This window comes from Mastomys coucha, unplaced genomic scaffold, assembly GCF_008632895.1.
Source record: "Mastomys coucha isolate ucsf_1 unplaced genomic scaffold, UCSF_Mcou_1 pScaffold14, whole genome shotgun sequence".
In the NCBI taxonomy this organism is placed as follows: Eukaryota; Metazoa; Chordata; class Mammalia; order Rodentia; family Muridae; genus Mastomys; species Mastomys coucha.
In genome coordinates, this window is record NW_022196896.1 from 95,992,922 (window position 1) to 96,014,050 (window position 21,129).

Here is a 21,129-nt window from a genome sequence, read left to right on the forward strand (position 1 = left end):
TTGGAGGGGAAACCGGGAATGGAGAAAGTTACATGTAAATAAAGAAAATATCAAAAAAAAAAAATAAGATGGTTGACTGCTGGCAAAATGCACAATACATCCTTGTTCTTTGCTTTTATTTCTCTATCCCATTTCCTTCAACCTCTGTTTCTCTGACTGGGATGTGACACAGTATCCTTACTAAAATGGCAGTCCTGTGTGCAGAATTGGTAACCCTCTTAGGAGACTGAAGTCAGGACCGTATCATCTCCAGGCTTTTTGCCTCTCTACTACAAAGACTAGAATAGTTTCCATAAAATTGTGGAACTTATTTCAGTGTTTTAGTTTAATTTATGTCAAACTTTGATCATGTTATTTTATGAAATTAGTATAAATTTCACTATAAAATCCTGAGAACTCTGAAGTCTTATTTTGTCTGGCATTTAGTGTGTATATTGCTCTTATAGTCTGCTAGAAGTATCATGACTATATTCTTCTTGTATCTTGTTTGCTGCTTATAAGTGTGATTTTTATACATTTATAAGACAATAAAACTTAGGTTGACACTCTCTTTGGAGTCACCTTGGAAAATGACACACAAATTAATCATGGGCTAAATTGACTTTTATATCTCTATACTAAATTCAAGTTTCTAAGGACTAAATGCACGCACCTATCAGAGAGAAATTATGATGCTTTGAAGCGATTCGCTGTGTAGCCTAAGGTTGCCATAAATTCCACCTGGGCTTCAAGACTTATTGTATTTAATATGTAAGGCTATTTCTTTTCATAAATTTAACTATGGGGTGAGCACTTGCCTTGCAGTCACTATGTAATACACAGACAAGCCTAGCAATGGAGTGTTGTGGCTTTACACGTGATTATGACAGGACAGATCCTCCTCAGGCCCTTCTTTCTGGTCATCTCACTGTGCAGGAAAACTCTGGCTAGAGATAAAGTTGCCCGCCCCCCCTTACCTGCTTGCCTACAGATATCACAGATGGCATCATAGTGGAGTGAGGCAATGTTTGTCATGGTGATTAGCTGATTCTGACCATAAGATAAACATTTGCATGAATTAAGTGCAGGTATTCATGCTGCATAGCCTTCAATGTTGTTATGAATTCACAGTAAGAGCGTGAGTTCTTGGTAAGGAAAAAAAAAAGAGTTCCAGTCAGAAACCCTGAAAAGTGATGCTAATATAAACTTTTAAAGGCATAAAACTTGCATGTACATAGTATTACATATACTTGTCACAATAAATCAGTAAATGTATTTTTAAAGCTACTAAAATCTTTAACATGTATTTTCATTTTGTAATGCAAAAATGAATAATGTCTTCAGCCATTCTTTTACAGAATTTACCACATCGTGGTTGAATTAGAAAAATAAAATTCTTATGGAGTTCTGTACCTTAATATATAAATCATAGTGTTATTTTTTTGCCACTTCTGTCTCGGAGGAAAGTGTTGACTATATTTCAGGAATGAAATATGTACAACACATTGACTTGTGGGATGCCAATGCATCACCAAGTAGTCATTTACGAAGTGCCTATATAATAGGCATATAATATTCTATGCTGAAGAGACAGAAATGAATAATATTCTGTTGTTTGCCGGTAGCTCCTAGCTGAACTGGAGTTGATAGTGATTCAATTGTAGTGTTCTCTATAACACACAGTTCTACATGAGTAGCAGGGTTGATGGAAAGCAACAACAGTGTAGCTTATGAACTGTGTGTGTTTAAGAATGGAGTAGTTCATTTCCCAAGGAGAAATCATAGACAAGTCTTAGAAGTGTAAACCCTAATCTGCACTGTAGGATCATCTGACAGTGTGCATTGAAAACAAGATAAGTGATTTTTTTCTGGTAGTCTGCTATGTAATTTTTGAGGAAGATTCATTAAGCAGGGAGAAGCTGCAGCAATGTCCTGTGGGAAACAGTGGGAAAGTGATGAGAAAGGGGCACACATGACAAGGGGGGAAATGGATCTCAAGGTCTAGGATAGAGTGAGTCACTAGAAGATGGCTGACAAGTGCCTCATCATGACCACGATGTGAAAAGCAAAATTTATGTAAACGTTAAAAACAAAAAACAAAACAAAAAAAAAAAAACGTAGGCACAGTGGGGTGGGGTCTTCATGAGTTTTGTTGTTCATTTCCTTTGCTTCAATAGTGTTTGGAACTAAGAAACCAAATGAGTTCCCATCTGGTTCAAACTGGTCTGCTATTTGGGGGTTATCTTCGAGACTGTTTCCAGCTTTGGTGGCCACCTTCCTTCCCTCCTTCCTCCCTATTCTCCTTCTCTCCCTCCCTCCTCTCCCTCTTTCCCTCTCCCTCTCTTCCCCCTCCCTCCTATCCCTTCCTTTCTTCCTTCCTTCCTTCCTTCCTTCCTTCCTTCTTTCCTTCTTTCCTTCCTTCCCTCCTCTCTCTTTCTCTTTCTTTTTTTCTTTATTTCCTGTTATTTTCCTGTCTTCCATTCTTGAGCTCACAGATCAGTCCTTATTATCAGTGTATCCATTCCTCGTCAATGATTGTCAATGATCACCCCTTCTCCTTTCCCAGGCATCTATTTTAAACCCAAGGCTTTGGTTCTTGACAGTATGGGCCTCTTTTGCCAGTTGGCCAAGTGGGAGCGTGAAGGCTCGAGCTGAGATTTAACATCAGCTCAACCGCCTATGTGCCTCCCGGATGTTTACTCTGAAGTCATGAGTATGGTCAGCCCGTGAATGTCGCCAAAGCTGTTGTGGAAGAGCTTGAAGTAAGCTCTTGGGAATCTGTATCCGTATACTCCTCCGTCTTTCCCAGAGACCCACTTTCTGCCTGAGGAGGTAAATTTTACCAGGCCAGTGGATAAAGGTCACTAACCTTCACAGCCCAGCCAGCTAGTGCTTGCTGGGCCCTCCGGCAAGAGCGCTTGCTCTCCTTCTCCCTGTCCAGCTGCTAAGTGCCACACAAACAAAACTAAACAACAAAAGCCCAGCTCCCAGCAGAGGCATAGCCCTCTCCCAAGGTTTGGACCACATGGAGTAAAGCTTTATGTAAGCAAAAGTGTTTAGTGCCAGGCAATGGGTACCAATAGGATACACAGATCGATAAAAAGCTACAGGAATAGATGTGGACTAAGAATAGAGACGTTATGGACTCTGAAAAAGTACCATGTTTACAGTTCATGTATGTAAACAATATTATTTTGTGCTGCTAAACATAGTGGCAATGCATCAGTAGCTAGGGCAGCCGTTCATTAATATTAGATCAAGATCCATAACTGATGTAACGAAAGAAATATTTTAAAACATATTTTGATTATCTTTTCAGTTTTATGAAGTTTTTTTCTCATGTAATATATTCTAATTATGGTTTCTCCTCCCTCTACCCCTTCCAAGTTCCTCCCTCCCATCTAGATCCACCTCTTTCCTGACTCTCATTAGAAAAAAAAGGATAATAATTATATATATGTTACATATATTAATTAATGCTATATATAATTAATATACAAACATATAATAGTTGATATATTATTAATTATATGTTATATGTTGTATAATTAATAAATAAGTATATATAAATATTATATATATGAAAGAAAAACTAACACACTATAATTGCACAAAACAAACAAACAGAAGGGAAAGAGTCTAAGAGAAGGCCAAAGAAAGAGAGACTCACTCATTTGCCCACTTGGGAATCCCATAAAAAGACGTAACTGGCAGCTATAATATACACAAAGCATCTATATAGTAAAAAGAGAAATAAAAAAATGATTAAAGTAAAATTAAAATTAAAAATATTAAAATTAATAAAGAAGGATCCCTGACTTGACATTATAAGACAAGGTACCTCCAAAGACGCTGTCTGTTGGCTCTGTACTGATGGCATGCAGCCTGTCCTTAGCAGGAGGTAGGTTCCCCTGGAAGCCTCCCTTGGAGGAAACAAGTTTCATTTGCAATGGTTATCTGTTGGAGAATGATTCCGGATTAGGAATGAGAGCAGGTGTCCTTAGATTTTGATTATTAATTGAAGTTCCGACTATAATACGTAACAAATGAATCAAAGACATAAGAGTGTAGTACCATTTTTGCTCACCCTGTGCTGTTACACACTGCTTCTTAAAAATTGATGGGCTTCAAGAATTGGATGGGATACAAGAATCCCTGCAGGCAAAGCCATAGTTTATATCAACCATAGAACACAAATCTATGTAGATAGATGGTGTTTGTGGCAGGTGGATACATTATATTCAATTCTTTTTAAATTAACCCTTTCAACCATGCTGAACATTCTTCAACAAGACTCTTAGAAGCTGGATGGCATTCTTTTCTAAGCCTTTCTGTGATATTGAATTGAAGAAATAGAAAGTACTGGTTGTCTTGGGGTGGCATAATCTACTAGCAAGTTTTGTTTCTGTAGCCATCTAGAGAACACAGAATAAGCTACTGTATTTCAACATTAGAATTAGCTTGTATCATGTCATTCCTTCTTCAGTAATGACTAAATATGTTTTGGTGCTTTAAATCTAAATACACAGCAAAACTAAAGGAGAGTTACGTCCAAACAGCAGTATATGAGAAGGTTTTGCCAATAATGTCATGTGCACTACTCTTCTACTCTTATTAATGAGTTTATAGCAATATGACTTATTGTTGGTGTCTTTGAACATGAAGCTAGTAGTATTTTATATTTATAAAATCAATCTACCATCATTATTTCTAAGGATAGTTTGCTAGCATGTTTCCCTTTAGGTGGCTGTAAACTTTTTCAGACCAGAGACTACTCTAAAATCTTTTAATCCCTAAAATTCTTGCATGCCACTTCCACATTAATACATTTTTCCTTTGAGGCAATTAATAGAATGTTCTTGGTGCTCTTGAAAGTTTCTATTTTCACTTTGAGCATAGAAGTCAGGGAGAGCTAAGATCAAGAAACATTAATTTATTATATATTCATCTTCTAAATTTACTTAGAAAATTTCTGATTTAAAACAAATAATCCTTTCATAATTCTGACATTAAGTTCTAAAGAATTTAATGAATCAGGTATAGAGTTAGCAAAATGGCAGTCTATGGATTATATTTTGATTGGACTTCTAGTGTTCATATTCCTTATGATTCTTTGATGTTATTGTATTAAAATTTTGTTGTTAACATTTAAAATTTTACTCTGACTATCATAACATGCATCCGTACCTCTGTTCTTAGATACTCTGGCCTCTGTTTTTTCTGGAACATGTTACCATCTCTCCTCCTTTTGTTTCTTTAAGTTGACTTTTTATTCTGTCTGGAATTGTCTACTCTCACAGTTAAGGCCATTTGCATCCCCATATTCAAGTCTTCACTCCATGTCTACCTTATCTGTGAGGCCTTGCCCCACACCTCACCTTTGTCTACTCAGTGCTGACTGCCTTTCTTTTATTTCTCCATTTTCTTTCTTTCCATAGAAGCTTTTGCCTTCTAATACTTTGTAAGATTTACTTGTATGTGTTCAATATTTATATTTTTTCCTCCCAATGTATTATATGCTCTATTTATTTTTATTTATTTCCTGCTAGTATATGACAAGCAGTAGGATTACTAATAAACCGAGCCTAACATATACAAAGCACTGAGTTTGACCTCCCAGCCCTCCCACCCCAAAGAACAAAGAAGAAAGGACAGGGAATGAACACATTTAGTAAAAAAATAAAATGGGAGATAAAATTTTTATGTTGTGTGACATCTTTTATGTTAAATTTATAAAATATATACAAACTATTAATTTATTTGAGTTATTTTTCTGATGTCTGCATTTTGAATGCCAGACTTCTCTAAATAGTAACAAATACAACCTTATTTAAAATTCAAGGATCATTGAACCTTGTACTAATAAAAATCAGGTAAAGGTTGCAGATTACATTAATAGTAAGTACCTCGTATAGAAGAGTAGATGTCATTGATTTTACAGTGGAACTTTATAACCTCCCAAGTCCCGAGCCACAAGTATGTGATCCTCATGGATATCTTCAGCGAATGGAAACCTGAGTTGGCTAAGACTGTCACTGCAGGTGAAACATGCACACTGCTATGGATAGCGAAGCAAATAGATGCTTAGGTGACTGTATCACTGCAGGTGAGCCATGCACACAGCTATGGATAGTAAAGCAGATAGATGGTTAGAAGATTACTAGGTGTGCACCCTTGTCCTCTGGTGCAAGTTGATTTTCTAATAGTAAATTTTTTGCACTGTTTATAAAAAATCGAGGCAGATGACACATGTATGGAGATGAGCCAGTCATCCATACTTTCTACCAAGAAACAAATCACAAAATATTTGACATTTACTAAGCAAAATGTCATAAGTTGAATAGTAAAAGTATGAATTATTGTTTTTATTTACTTGATATTTTATGAGACATTGTCTAGCAGTACCCAACACTGACAGAAATAGACACTGTGGTCACTATCCAAAGACAATCTTTTCTGTACTCGCTTATATTTTTCCTGTACTTCTATTTTATTTATGTGTCTTTTGAGTATTTTTAGATTTGCAACACTATTATGTCATAGTGTTAGTCATAAAGAAGACAAAATTTATATTTAGAATTATTGTTACTATTGTATAAAACCTTGTGTCATAATTAAAAAAATGAGCAACTTAAAATATTTTATTAAGTTGAAATTATGAATTTCACAACATTAAAGCTAGGGTAGGACAACTGAGCTGTATTGAAATTCCAATTATAAAAAGGCATTCTTATTCTTTCAATTTGGAAGCCTGCCAACTAGAGACTTTATTAGGTAGCCAGGGCAACTGACAAATCACTCAACGGGGAACTGCTTGCTTAGTCAGATATATCTTCAGGCAAATTTAGCCTTCCTAACGTTTTGTTCTTTGTTTCTGTTTTGTGGAGATTACTCAATAGTTTTAAATTAAAGTTAAAAAGAGAGATATAATATAAAACTCAGTGAAATTTCTACTATTGACTTCACTTTCTGTGCTGTAAGTGAGAAATTAATAAAGGCTTAGAACATCTTTATTTCCAAAGTAACTGATAATGGAGAATATCTTTACCTTCTTAAATGTTTATACTATGTCCTTTATTGACAAATGTCCCTTCCATTGATTCTGTTATCTTTCAATTATTTTGTCATACTTCTTTATTGCCAAATAATGTCAATGTTGTTATAATCATTTTTCATTAGTGAACTGACATGATTTAAGGACCTATTGTAAAAATAAATGCCTATGTGTTTAATTGCTACCCACAAGCAATGAGTAGATGCTAAAAAATGACCCCTGGCATCCCTGAGTACTGCTTTGATTTTGTTTAACAACTATTTATGCTCCTCGGAAGTATAAAAGCAAAAGGGGTGGCCTCCAAAGAATGAGAAAGATGGTGGTGCACACTGGGCCAGAAACAGGACCTCTGTCCACTGGCTGCCCTTGGACATGTGTGGGGAGCAGGAAGCCACTGGGTATGTTTCATATTTGCAGAAGGGAAGTTTTAACTGAAGGAATGCAGCAGAATCAGGTTCTCATCCCCATTGTTCAGAAAAGGTCTGTGTAAGACAAGGAGGTAGGCATAATTCTTGACTTTACATGTCTGTTGGGTCTCCCATTGTGATGACTTCTGATAGGTAGGGAATTAGCAGATTACTGACAGGCAAACTTTGCTTGTAGATTGAAAGTTGAAATGGAATAGATGAATTTGGTCAGGGAAGCAGAATTTATAACTTGACCAAACTCCTTACTCTGTATGATCTTGTTTACAATGGTTTAAAATTTAGTATTTGCATACTTTAACTAACTCACTCAAACTTTAAGTAACTCAACTGAGCAAAGCGTTCTTCATGCGTTTCATGGCCACTGTTGGTCTAGCAATGGGGTTTTGTTCCTTATAGCTACCCTGAGAAAAAGTTGAGAGGACAGGCACCAAGAACTGGCACACTTGTTCTGGTGTCTTTTGACATCAGACAGGAAGTATCTCCATGGTTTTGGCAATTAATGAGGTAAATCAAATGGCCATCCCACACTTGGCTTCAAAGACTGACATTTGTGGGTAGCCATACCTCTCAATATAAGAAAACCTTAGGGTTTGGTTACAGCCACTGGGTGAATAGGGTCAAGAATTAGATTATAAGCAGAATCTTATTCAATTGAAAGAAAAAAATATTTAAAAGCAATTAGTGTTATGAGCCATGATTGTTCTCATTGCTGTAACTTGTTAGTGTGTGTGTATTTTATGTATTTGTTTTGTTTTGGTGTGTGCATCCATGCATATACATGTGGAAGCTGAAAGATCAATGCCAAATGTCTTCCACCTTATTTTTCAAGAAATGCCTGTCATTAGATGGAGTTCATAATCACTTGGCCCCACTGATTGGACAGTGAATTTCAAGAGTCCTATCTCTGCCGTAACAGCAAGCATTGCTGATGCAGACATGTATTACCACACCTGGCCTTTACATGGTGTTGACTCAAGTTCTCCTGCTCACACAACATTTACTTTACCAGCTAAAGCATCTCCCCAGCCTTTTTCTCTGTTTGTTTTTATTAACATGTGAAATTAGAATGCATGCACAATTAATCATGTTCTTGGTTAATATGGACCATCAATGGAACTTATAGTTTTAAATACCTAAATAATCTCTGGGCATATTTCTTAATATATGAGAAAACCTGGCTGTGATTAGAGTGTAGAATTGTGGAGCCAAGAACTATATTGTTAATAAAGTAGTAAAGGCCATTTATGCTAAAAGGAAAAGAATGTTAAATGGATAAATCATGAAGTTAGAAAATGTGCTTATATTCTTTGAAATACATTTTCTCTGAACCATAGATATTTAAACATTTCATTTCTCAAAATGTTTAAGATCATCTTAATTTCTCATAGCAAAGTCAAGAAGCCAAAAATGAATTAAAACTAAAATGTAAACCATACAGAATTACTTAATTACCATCCTTACCTACACACATTTATTAAGAGCAGAAGAACACTTTGAGAGAGGCAACTCAAGGGAGTCAGTTAGTAAGAGGGCAGTGTAATGTATTCCTGCACAGACCCTGGGCACATGTCAGCCACTCCATGGAGCCGCTTGCTGCCTTGAGACATTTAGAAAGCATGAAATGTCTGAGGCTGAGTGATGCCTGGCATGACATACTGTTACTTAGTAATCATTTCTATTCATAAAAGAAAAACATTCTAATGAATAAAACTATAATATAGATAATTCAGAAACTCAAAAAGTCAGTCGCTTATTATTATTTCCAAAAATTACATGCTATGCACAACTTCATGCTACATGTGTTAACATAACTAGCAACACAGTAGCTTTTTAAAATAGCATTTTAACCATAAACATACGAGGAAGATATGGCTCTGTAAGACAGCAAAAGCTACTGCATCATGAGACCAGAGAACTACAGAACACCAGGAAAACAATGCTAGAAATAAATTCTACATGTTTTTTCACTACATGTTACAAAAACTTCACTACATGATATAGTTAAAGTGTATCAAAAGGTGCAAGGAATAAAAGTGAAGTCACGTACTCAGGCATGTCTGTTAGAGAATATCAGTTTATCAACAGACAGTTGATAAGATCTTTCCATCATGAAAGGAAATTAAAGGAATTTTTGAGTACTAAGCTGAACCTATAGAGGATACTAGAGGAAATGCTTGAATCTGAAGATCACAGACACATCCAAGGGGTCACAGGGAACACATAAACAATATTAAAAAAACACTACAAAATAAAATTTGACAGGAATATTAATTCAATATGAATTTCTCAATTCTTTAACAAAAAGATACCAATTAACAGACTGTAGGAAAAAACAGTATTCAGATTTTTGATGCCTCCAGAAAACATATTCCACCAGTGTGTTAAAAGGTTGGCAAATTTATATCAATCAAATCAAATAGACCTAAGAAACAAGCAAGTATACCTGCTCTAATATCTGCCAAAATAGATGTCAGGACAAAACTAGTCAGAAGAGATAAGAATGGATACTTCATATTCTTTAAATGAAAAACCCACCAAGAAGATATTATAACACAAAACAGGGACATAAAAGATGTAGTATATGATAAATATACAATAACAATATATAACATATAATAGATAATATATAATTACTATATGATTACTGCATAATAACAAACATATAACATATAATAAATATACATTATGCAACATATAATATAACAAAATATATAATAAATTATATACAACATATAACCTTATCATATAATGTATATCATGTATAATGTATAATATATAATATGTAACACAACAAAATATGTAATACAACAAAATGTATATAACAAACACATATATGACATAATATATAAACATGTTATATGATATATGATATATGTGATATATGATATATAATATATATAACATAGTGAATATATACTATATAATACGTAACGAATAATATATAATAAAATAATTGATATGTTATATAATAAATAATGATTAAGCTATTAATATATAATATATAGTATATTATATTTACATAATATATAGTACATGTTATATAAGATATGTTATATAACATACAATATATACTGATATATAATATTAATACAGGGACAGTTAATTTCATAAAATAAAAACTGCTAGATCTCTTATAGTTTTGGTTGTGAGCCTAGCCTTTAATGGCTGAGCCATCTCTCCAGCCCAAGCTGCTAGATCTCAACCCACATTTATTCCATACAGTGATAGTGAATAATTTTAATACTCCATTCTCTCAAAATGATAGCATTCTTAGAGAAATAAACCTAAACAGAGAAACTCTAGAGTTAAACAAAATTGACCACATATTAGGGTATGAAGCAAGTCTCAATAAATATAGAAAATTTTTGAAATATTGAAATGATAACCAGCACTGTATCTTAGAACAGTAGAATACAGATATCATCAATACTAGACACTATAAAAATTACTCATGTAAACTAAATAGCACAGTACTGGATGATAATCAGTCATGGAAGATTTCAAGAAGAAAAATTTTAAATCCTTAGAATTAAATCAAAATTAAAAGTGCTTGATGCATGTTTGTAAATTTCTCTCTTCAAGTTTATTATAATTCATGTTCTCATTTTCAGTGCATGTGGATTTGCCTGAAATCATTTATGTCTTCCATGTTCTCATCCACAACACATAGATTAACAATTTGCAAATAACATTGAAGTTTTCATTTAAATTTCAACTTTTTCAGTGGGATTGAACCTTTCCACTGGCTTACTTTATCAAACGTAGTAGCTAGTACTATGTGCATTTATATTCCCTTGGTCAATTTTCTTGGAAAAACTTCAGTTTTCTTAATTAATTTAAATTTATATGATTTTATTGTAAATGAATAATCTTTATTACTTAAGAACAATTTCCTTACACTTTTTCTTTTGACTTTCTTATTTCAGAAGTTTAAAATCTATGTAATAAAATAAAGCTATCATTTACTTCATGATTTCTGCTTTCTCTTAGTTTTTTTATATGATGAGCAAGATGTAATAGTCTTACATTTTTCCTTATAAATAATTTAATTGTCACTACATATATGAATAATTAATACTGAGCGTGATAAAGACTTAAGTTACCCCAAACAGTCTTAAGCCCCCAAGGAGCAAAGGATGTTGAGGTCTCACTTGAGCCAAAGTATGACTTATAACCCAAGAGTTCTGGAGTAGAAGATGCTAATACTGAACATCCTTGGTGCAGTGAAGATAATATTCTTTCTGAACCCAACTTAGAAATAGCAGGACAGGGATCAAGACAAAGGAAGAAATAATCATAACTGGTACTTAAAGGAGACCAAAGAATAAAAAAAAAATACAGATGTATTACAAATATTACCAACATTAAAAAGTTATGTCTATTCTATTTAAGAAGAAAATTTAAATAAAAATGTATTTTAAACTATGAGTCTTGATTAAAAAATACAGTCTAAGGAAAAACAGTATGGTGTAATGAAAACAATACTGGAAGCAATTGGTTGAGATTTTTGGAATATATATATCAGCCAATCACATATATATGTGATTTCTTTTTATTTTTTCCTCTCCTCCCAGCCCGTGTGTGTGTGTGTGTGTGTGTGTGTGTGTATGTGTGTACACATAAACATATGTGTGGAGGAGGTGCATGGAGGAAAGAATTTAACATTGTGTGTTTTTTGTAATTCATTCTCTGCTTCTCTGTCCTGTACCAGCAAATCATTCTTCAGAGGGAAAGGGGACTAAGAGACTAGAAGTTAACGTGGAGAGAACACAGAGAAGACAAAATTGGGATCAGGAAATTTGGCACAATCTCTCTTATGCCAAACAAACTTATTAAGAATTATGACACTTTATATACTATTTCTAGGTGAGACATTAGACAGAGGCAGGAGGAAGCTAATCAAGCAATGTTGCACAAGGGGAATATAAGTTATCTCAAGAACCTACAGACCTAGCACACAGCAGCCTTGGGACTCATACTCATAGGGTAGGAAGAATTAGTCTCTCAGGATTTGAAGCTCTGATTACTCCCAAACCCTGGTCCCAGGCACTTACTGACTGCCAAGCATATTCCTGGTTTTAGAGAAGGAACTGCATTTCTTCACTGTACACCAGGTCCTTGGGGCCTAAGAGGAAGCCTCAGTTGATCAGCCCAGCCCTGAACACTTCTTTATCTTGGATTTGAGACAGGGTCTATCACTGAATGTGAGCTCACAAACTGACTAGTCTGGCTGGTCAGAAATCCCCAGGAATCCTTCTGTTTCTCCTTCTCCATCTTGAGAACTAGACACATGTGCCACCATGCCCATCTTTTTTCATCAATGTTGGGAATCAAATTCAATCCTTATGCTGCCAAGGGAGACACTGACTGAGCCCTCTTACCTGTCCTGATTTTGAGGTACTGAGCATAGTTAATCCATAAGATCAGGGAATGGATTTAGTTACTATAGTATATATTTGCCCAAAATATAAAATTGGAACGATGTGTGATCCTCAGGTTGTGGCAGTGCTGTAATGAACATGACTCAGAATCTCGTTATGCTTGTCTCTCCTTTAATTTATTCTCAACCTCAGACCTTTTGCAAGTTGATTATTCCAGTTCAAGAAGTTCCCAAATGGACCATGTCCTTAGCAACCCTGGACTCTACACTAGCATTTGTTCTTTAAGAGGAATCAAATGATTCTCTTGAAGTGAGGTAGAAGGCAATCCTTAGGGATCTTTTACCTTTTATCAGTGGTTCAGATCTGGAGCTGTGGGACAAGGAAAAAGTAAAGTTTTCAGGTCAAAGTAAAATTTCAGCCTCACTGGTTGGCCATTTGTACAGCTTTGTCAAGTGTTCCAAGCCACTGATTGGCTGTTTGTACAGCTTTGTGAAGGTTGCTGTTGTATTTAATTTACATCTTTCTCCAAATGACTCTCAGTCTCAGTATGTGCAGCCTGGTGGCTCACTGCTGCAATCTGGGTCTCTCTCTCTGTGTTGCTAAGGCCTGGAGCTGCAGCTCTCTGCTGCTGGGGCATGTGGCTGCACGGTGCTTAGTTAAAGAAGGAGGCAATGTAGAAATGAGATATTTTATTATAGGAAAGATAAAATAGCCTGGTCAAGGAGAGAGAAGGAAAGAGTGGAAAGAGAGGAGAAGAGAAAGAGAGCAAGAAGGCAAGAGAAGAGAACAAACAACAGGAAAGAGAGGAAGAAGGAAAGAGAGGAAACAAAGAGTGAGAGAGGAGAGGGGTGAACCGCCCCTTATATTGTATGGGGCATGGCTATCTGTGGGGTGAGGCATGCCTAGCTGTGGTCAGTGACTGGGGGTAGGGTCTAGCTAGAATGCTGGGAGCTTGGGGCATTGTCTACCTGATAGAGCACACATCTCCTGAGGGGGCAGCAGTGAGGGCTTGAGACTGAAACAGGAGCCAAAGACTCAGGAGCTATAGCTGAACTCCTTCTACCCACTGCAGGCAGAAACTGCCCACTGGGGATCCAGGGTTGTAGGCCTATTACTCGACTGAACCTAAGTTGCCTGAACAGACTTGAGTCTTCCTTCTTATTCTCAATTTAATGACTAGTTCACAATCTTAAAATGAAGTTAGTTTTGTCAATAAAGTTGTATATGATAAATAAGAGTTGAAGTGCCCCCTTTCTTCTACAATAGTGAGATTTCTTTCAATTTAATTCTTGAGTAACTAATATTTTATTACATTATTTTGATGATGCATCAGTGATATTAAAATGGAAAGTATATGAGAACCCACTCAAATCCAGTGGCATTACATTCTTATTAACACAATCATTTTAATATTGTAGAGATTATTTATGATATGAAATGGTCCACATTTATTTCCATCACCAGGTTCTTTTTATATGTTCCATACCCTTACCAATATGACCTAGAAGTCTCTTTAGCCAGGTGTGCTGAATTTTGCAACCTGGACTGTTGATGAGAGAGATCCTTGAATTTTAGGGATCACCAGAATGGCCTGGGGAGCTAGGAAAAGAACTGGTAGAAGCAGGCCATTGTCTGGCATAGGCCACACCCTGGTATGGTGAAGGTGGGACTGAGAATTTATAATCTCTAGAAGATTCCTGAATAATACTAGTGCATTTACCAGAGGAAAATTCCATGATAACCACTGACATCAACAGGTGGAAGTCAGTTTCCAAATAATATTTTTCAATATAGCAACTACTAAAAAAAAAAATCTGCTTATTTATAAACTTAGTTAACTTCAGAAGTTAATGTTTTAAGATGCCAGCTTTGGTGCTGTCTTCAAGAGTACCCCAAAATTTTTAATATTCATTCTGATTACTTTTTCCCCTACTCAATCATATCTCATTGCCAGCCCTATCAGTCTGCCTTCCCTCTATCAGTCTTGACCCCAGATTGGGACTCTAGGATCTACTTTTGGCCTATGTAGTTTAACCATGCCTATCAGTGTAACCAATGGATAGGGACTACCCAGTGGAACTGAAGGCAATGACCTTCCCTATTCTTGAATCTATCTGATGGGAACAGGTCAACAGTGAGCAGTAGGTCTCCCTGACCCCCTCTCCTCCATGTCTTCATCTTGTTTGGATCCAATACAGTTACCTCAGTCATTGAGAGTCTATCGTTAATACTAGCTGTGAACTGCTCAAAAGATGACATTCTTTCTTTCCTTTTAATCTCTGGCTCATAAATTTTTCTGCCCATCTGCAATGCATTCCTAGCCTTAGAGGGGATTGTGTAAATATCTCTTTTAGGTCTGAGTACTCAACTTACACTCACTCTTAGAAACTTGTGCTATCCTAAGCATGCATTAGCCACCATTCACTCAAAAAAGACCATGTGCTGATTAAAATGAAGTGAAATTGTCTGTGGATATAAGCATATATATTTAGGAAGTAACTTAACACTATGTCAACTCATCTGACTAACTGAGCTAAGTTCATCCCCAGGACCCATGGCTCTCTCTGACATGTTTTTTCAGTTTGTTACAATATTAGATGCAGCTTTTCCTCCCTTGAATCCAAACAGAGAGCAGTTGTTTATCCCTGTAACATTCATATTACAATTGTACAAGTGGATACATCTTGCCTGGCACCTTCCTATTGTACTTTATAGGGTTTGTAGCTGGGTAAGACCATCCATACCTTTTCTCCCCAGTAAACTGCACAGCACAATCCAGCACTATGAAAACTAGTTGGCAGGGAGTAAGCCTCTAGATCAATTGTAGCCATAAGTGTTTCTTAAAATGATAATTCCTTTTATGAAAATTTCTATAAATATTAATATACATTTAACATAATTTACTGTGTTTATAAATCAAAAAGATCTTGGATCTGTATTCTGCTAGTTTATAGGACAAATAGACACTTAAGTATAGAAATACACTTTAAAATTTGACAAAGTTGTAGGGTTTTCAAGTGTAGTTTATGGGTGTCTACTTTTATTTTTGTTCCTGTTTTTGCCCTGGCCTGGTTTGATATGAATCAGTTTAAGGAATGTCTTGATGATAGCTTTAAAACATATTAAAGCCACTTTATTTCAGGCAACGTATACTAAACTATAACTGTAAAAAATGATTAGGATTTTAGTAGCGCTAAATAAAAAATGCTTGCATTTGGGAAAACAACATTTTGAAAATGTGCTGCCTTTTCCTAATATCTAAAGCCCCAATAATGTAAACAAAAATAAAGGTCAAGAGATCAAACAAATATATAAGTAATGCTTTTTCTGGCTCACTATAATTTTCAAACTTAGCTTGTGAATGTCAATTAGCTTAAGCAAGGCTAGCTGATAATGTCAGCTGTCAATCATTCCTAGGTAGTGATGTGTGAGGTTTGCCAGCAGGTAATGGACCAATTTAGTGATGAGGGAAATAATGAGGGCACAGAAACCTCAGGAATACTTCTCATCTCTGGTAAATATCTCCCTATGAGGGGGATTAATAGAAGAAAAGAAATGTCTCATTAAAATTCATTTCAATTTAGTTCATTTTTAATAAATTATACCTTAAAACATTAATCTTTTAATGTCGAATTTTAAAAAATTCATGTAAATGACCAATGATCTACCATTTTCCCGACATGATTGATTGTTAAATACAACACTTATAAGAGAGAAAGCCTCAAATTCATATTCAAAATTTGGTTTGAATTGAATTAAATATTTATGCCAGTTTTCATGAGATATATGACAAAGTCATTTGACAGACTGAGTCCACAAAGTATTCAACCTAATAAAATTTATTTTATATATATTTATGAACAAAATGTAGTTTAAAATATTTTACATTACTGTTTCACTAGGTATTTTATCTTGATACCAGAGTGAAGAGGATTTTCTTATATTGTATCTTTACTATTCTCATTGCATATATAAAGTTTAATTTTCTTATTTATCAGATGGAGTCATCTATAGTAATAAGTCTTCATCATTATTACATCTTCCTTTTGACTTTTATCTACTTACCCACCCATCTATGTATCCAATCATCCATCTTTACCTCATCAACATAATCATAAGCACCATTAATAAAATTACATCAACTCAGATCTAACTCTTTCACCTATTAACATAATTATGATATATGAGTTAATGAGAAATGTGTGCTTTTAGTTCTGCTGGTTTCATTACTTACCTCTTCACCTTAATATCCTTTACATATTTCATCTCTAGCTTTTAAATATTATATTATGTTTGTATGTGTGTAGGTGCACATGTGTGTACTGGTATGCACATATGTATATGCATACAGAGGTGCAGTTTAGGAGTTCACCTTGAGTATTGCTCCTCAGGCCAGATCTATGAAGTTTAGTACTGACAACATGATATTATCTATAATTACCTGTGAGATTGGTGTCTGTATATGTCTGTGAGAGATTATTATAATTATATTGAGGTGGAGAGGCCTCACTACTGTTGAGGAGACCATTCCATGGATTGAATTCTGGAATATATAAATGGCTAAAGGGAACTATACATCAATATGTCCTCTGCTTCCTGATTGAGAATGCAATGCCACCAGCACCTTGGAGCTCCTGTTGCTTTGCCTTTTCCACCTCATTGGACTATAACCTTGAATTTTGAGCCAAATTAAACACTTTCTCCATTAATTTGATTTTTAGGATATGTTTCTCACAGCAACTGGAAAAAATAAAAAAAAACTAAGGTATCATCTACCTTGTTTTTATTAACAAGTTCTGATTTTTATTGACTAGGTCTCTCATTGTCCTGGAGATTGCCAGTTAAGTCTAGGCTGGTTGGCCAGTGAGCTCATATCTGCCTGTCTCTGCCTCCTCATTCCTGTTGTTATAAGAATTTATCACCAAACCATATACATTATATTGCTAATGGCCCTTGAAAGAACACAATGAACAAAAGCCAGGTCAATATGACACCTTGAAAGTAGAGCTACCCTACTACAGCAAGCCCTGGATACCTTAACACAACTGAAACACAAGAAAATGACCTTAAATCCAATCTTATATAGATGATACATGCCTGTAAAGAGGAAATGAATAAATCCCTTAAAGATATATAGGAAAATACAATTAAACAGGTAAAGGAAATAAATAAAACTGTACAAGACCTGAAAGTGGAAATAGAAGCTACAAAGAAAAATGAGGGAATCCTGGAGATGGAAAACCTAGGGAAAAGAACAGGAGCAACACAGGAGATGGAAGAGAGAATCTCAAGTGTAAAGGATGCAAGAAAAGAAATGTATACATCAGTCAAAGAAAGTGTTAAATCTGAAAAATTCCTGACACAAAACATTCAGGGAATCTAGGTCACAATAATAAGACCTAATCTAAGAGTAATAGGAATAGAGGAAAGTGAAGAGTCACAGCTCCAAGGCCCAGAAAATATTTTCAACATAATCATAGAAGAAAACTTTCTCAACCTAAAGAGAAAGATGCCTGTAAACATACAATAAGCTTATGGAACACCAATAAGACTGGACCAGAAAAGAAAATCCTCCTGGTACATAATAAAACACAAAATCTACAGAAGAAAGAAGGAATATTAAAAGCAGAAAGAGAAAAAGTCCAAGCAATATACAAAGGCAGACTTATCAGAATTACACCAGACTTCTCAACAGAGACTTAAGTTATAAGATCCTGGACAGATATCTTGCAACCTCTAAAAAACTACAGATGCTAACCTATACTACTATACCAAGCAATAATCTCAATCACTATAAATGGAGACAATAAGATATTTCAAGTCAAATTCAAGCTCAAACAGTATCTACCCACAAATCTGGCTCTTCAGAAAATGCTAGAAGGAAAACTCCAACCCAAGGAAAATAACTACATCCATGAAAACACAAGAAATAAATAATTCCATACCAGCAAAAACAAGGGAAAAACACACAGAGACACAAATAGTCTCTCTGTTTCTTTGTCCCTCACCACAAAATAAAAGGAAATGACAATCCTTGGTCATTAATATTGATCTACATCAACTGACTCAAATTCCCCAATAAAATGATAGGCTAACAGACTGGATGTGAAAACAGGATCCATCCTTCTACTATAAATGAGAAACACACCTCAGCAATAAAGATAGACCTTATCTCAGAGCAAATGGTTTCCAAGAAAATGGACCCAAGAATGAAACAGGAGTAGACATTCTAATCTATAATAAAATATACTTTCAACCAAATTTAATCAAAAGAGACAGTGAAAAATCTTCATACTCATCAAAGGAAAAATCTACCAAGATGATATCTCAATTCTGAACACCTATGCAGCAAACACAGGTCACCCACATTCGAAAAAAAAAAAACATTGCTAGAGCTTAAATTGCACATCAAACCCCATACATTAATAGTGGGAGACTTCAATACCTCCTATCACTAATTGACAGGCCATCCAGACATCAATCAAATGAACCTAACAAACTTCTATAGAATATTTCACCCAGACACAAAAGAATATACCTTCTTCTCAGCACCTTATGGACCCTTCTCCAAAATTGACTATATAGTCAGTCATGAAGAAAATTGAACACAATACAAGAAAATTAAATTAAACCTGTATCTTATCTGATCACCATGGATTAAAGCTGCACATCAACAACAGAAACACCAGGAAGTCTACATATTCATGGAAACTGAACAACTTTTTATTCAGTGATCTCTGGGTCAGGAAAAAAGTAAAAGACTTTCTAGAATCCAATGAAAATGAAGGCATCATATCCAAATGTATGAAACACAATGAAAGCAGTCCTAAGAGGAGAGTTCAGAACAATGAGTGCCTCCATAAAGCAATTAGAAAATCCTCATACGAATAATTTAAAAATACACCCAAAAGCTCTAGAAAAAAGAAGCAAGCATACCAAAGAAGAGTATAAGGCAGAAAATAATCAAAATCAGGGCTGAAGTCAATCAGTTAGAAACAAAGAAAGTGCTGGTCAGTGGTGGCACACACCTTTAATCCCAGCACTTGGGAGACAGAGGCAGGCAGATTTCTGATTCAAGGTCAGCCTGGTCTACAGAGTGAGTTCCAGGATAACCAGGGCTATACAGAGAAACCCTGTCTCAAAAAACAAAAACAAACAAACAAACAAACAAACAAAACAAAAAAAAAACAAAGAAAGTAATACAAAGGACCAACAAAACCAAGAGCTAATTCTTTGAGAAAAATCAACAAGATAGGCAAGTCCTGAGCGAAACTAACCCAAATACAGAGATAAAGTATCCAAATTAAAAAATCAGAAATGAAAAGGGTGACATAACAACAGACAGTGAGGAAATTCAAAGAATCACTAGGTCTTAATTCAAAAGCCTGTATTCCACAAAATTGGAAAATTGTAATGAAATGGATAATTTTCTAGACAGATACCCATTACCAAAGTTAAATCAAGATCATATAAACCATTTAAACAGCCCTGCAATCCATAAGGAAATAGGAGTCATTAGAAGTCTCCCAACCAAAAATCCCAGGGCCAGATGGTTTTAGTGGAGCATTCTACCAGACTTTCAAAGAGCTAATATCAATATTCCTCAATTATTCCACACAATAGAAGGAGATGCAACACTGCCAAACTCATTCATGAAACAGTCACACTGATATCTAAACCACACAAAGACTCAACAAAAGAGAGAAAGAAAGAACTTCAGACCCATTTCTCTTATGAACATTGATGCAGAACTATTCAATAAAATACTTGCAAACTGAATCCAGGGACAAATCAAAGACATTCTCTATCATGATCAAGTAGGCTTCATCCCAGGAATGCAGGGATGGTTCAATAAAAAAAAAAATCTACCAACATATGAATAATACAAACAGACTCAAAAAAAAATTCACATGATCATCTCATTATATGCTGAAAAAGCCTCTGACAAAATCTACCACCTCTTCATGATAAGAGATCGGGGATACAAGGCACATATATGAACATAATCAAAGCAATATACAGCAAGCCAGTCACCAACATCAAACTAAACAGAGAGAACCTTAAAACAAAACCAGGAATAAAACAAAGCTGCACATTTTTTCCCTATCTATTCGATATCATACTTGAAACTCTATCTAGAGCAATACGACAACTAAAGGATATCAAGTGGATATAAATTGAAAAAAGAAGTCAAAGTATTACTATTTGTAAATGATATGATAGTATATATAAATGACCCCAAAAATTCTACCAGAGATCTCCTACCAGAGAACTGAAAAACCACCTT

At 35.1% G+C, this 21,129-nt stretch overlaps 1 protein-coding gene across 6 annotated transcripts in view; it reads left to right on the plus strand.

Moving 5' to 3' along the window:
• The window catches only part of Spag16 (sperm associated antigen 16), an 871,212-nt gene that overhangs the window by 120,804 nt on the left and 729,279 nt on the right, over window positions 1–21,129 (plus strand). Inside the window, exon 1 of one of the 6 annotated variants that reach the window (XM_031367845.1) lies at window positions 2,642–2,811. The exons of 4 other annotated variants lie outside the window; for them this stretch is intronic. The gene's annotated coding sequence lies outside the window, so the exon portion shown is untranslated. Of the gene's footprint in view, window positions 1–2,641; window positions 2,812–21,129 lie in introns of those variants that run through there. One more of the 6 variants, XM_031367846.1, reaches the window with a different exon arrangement.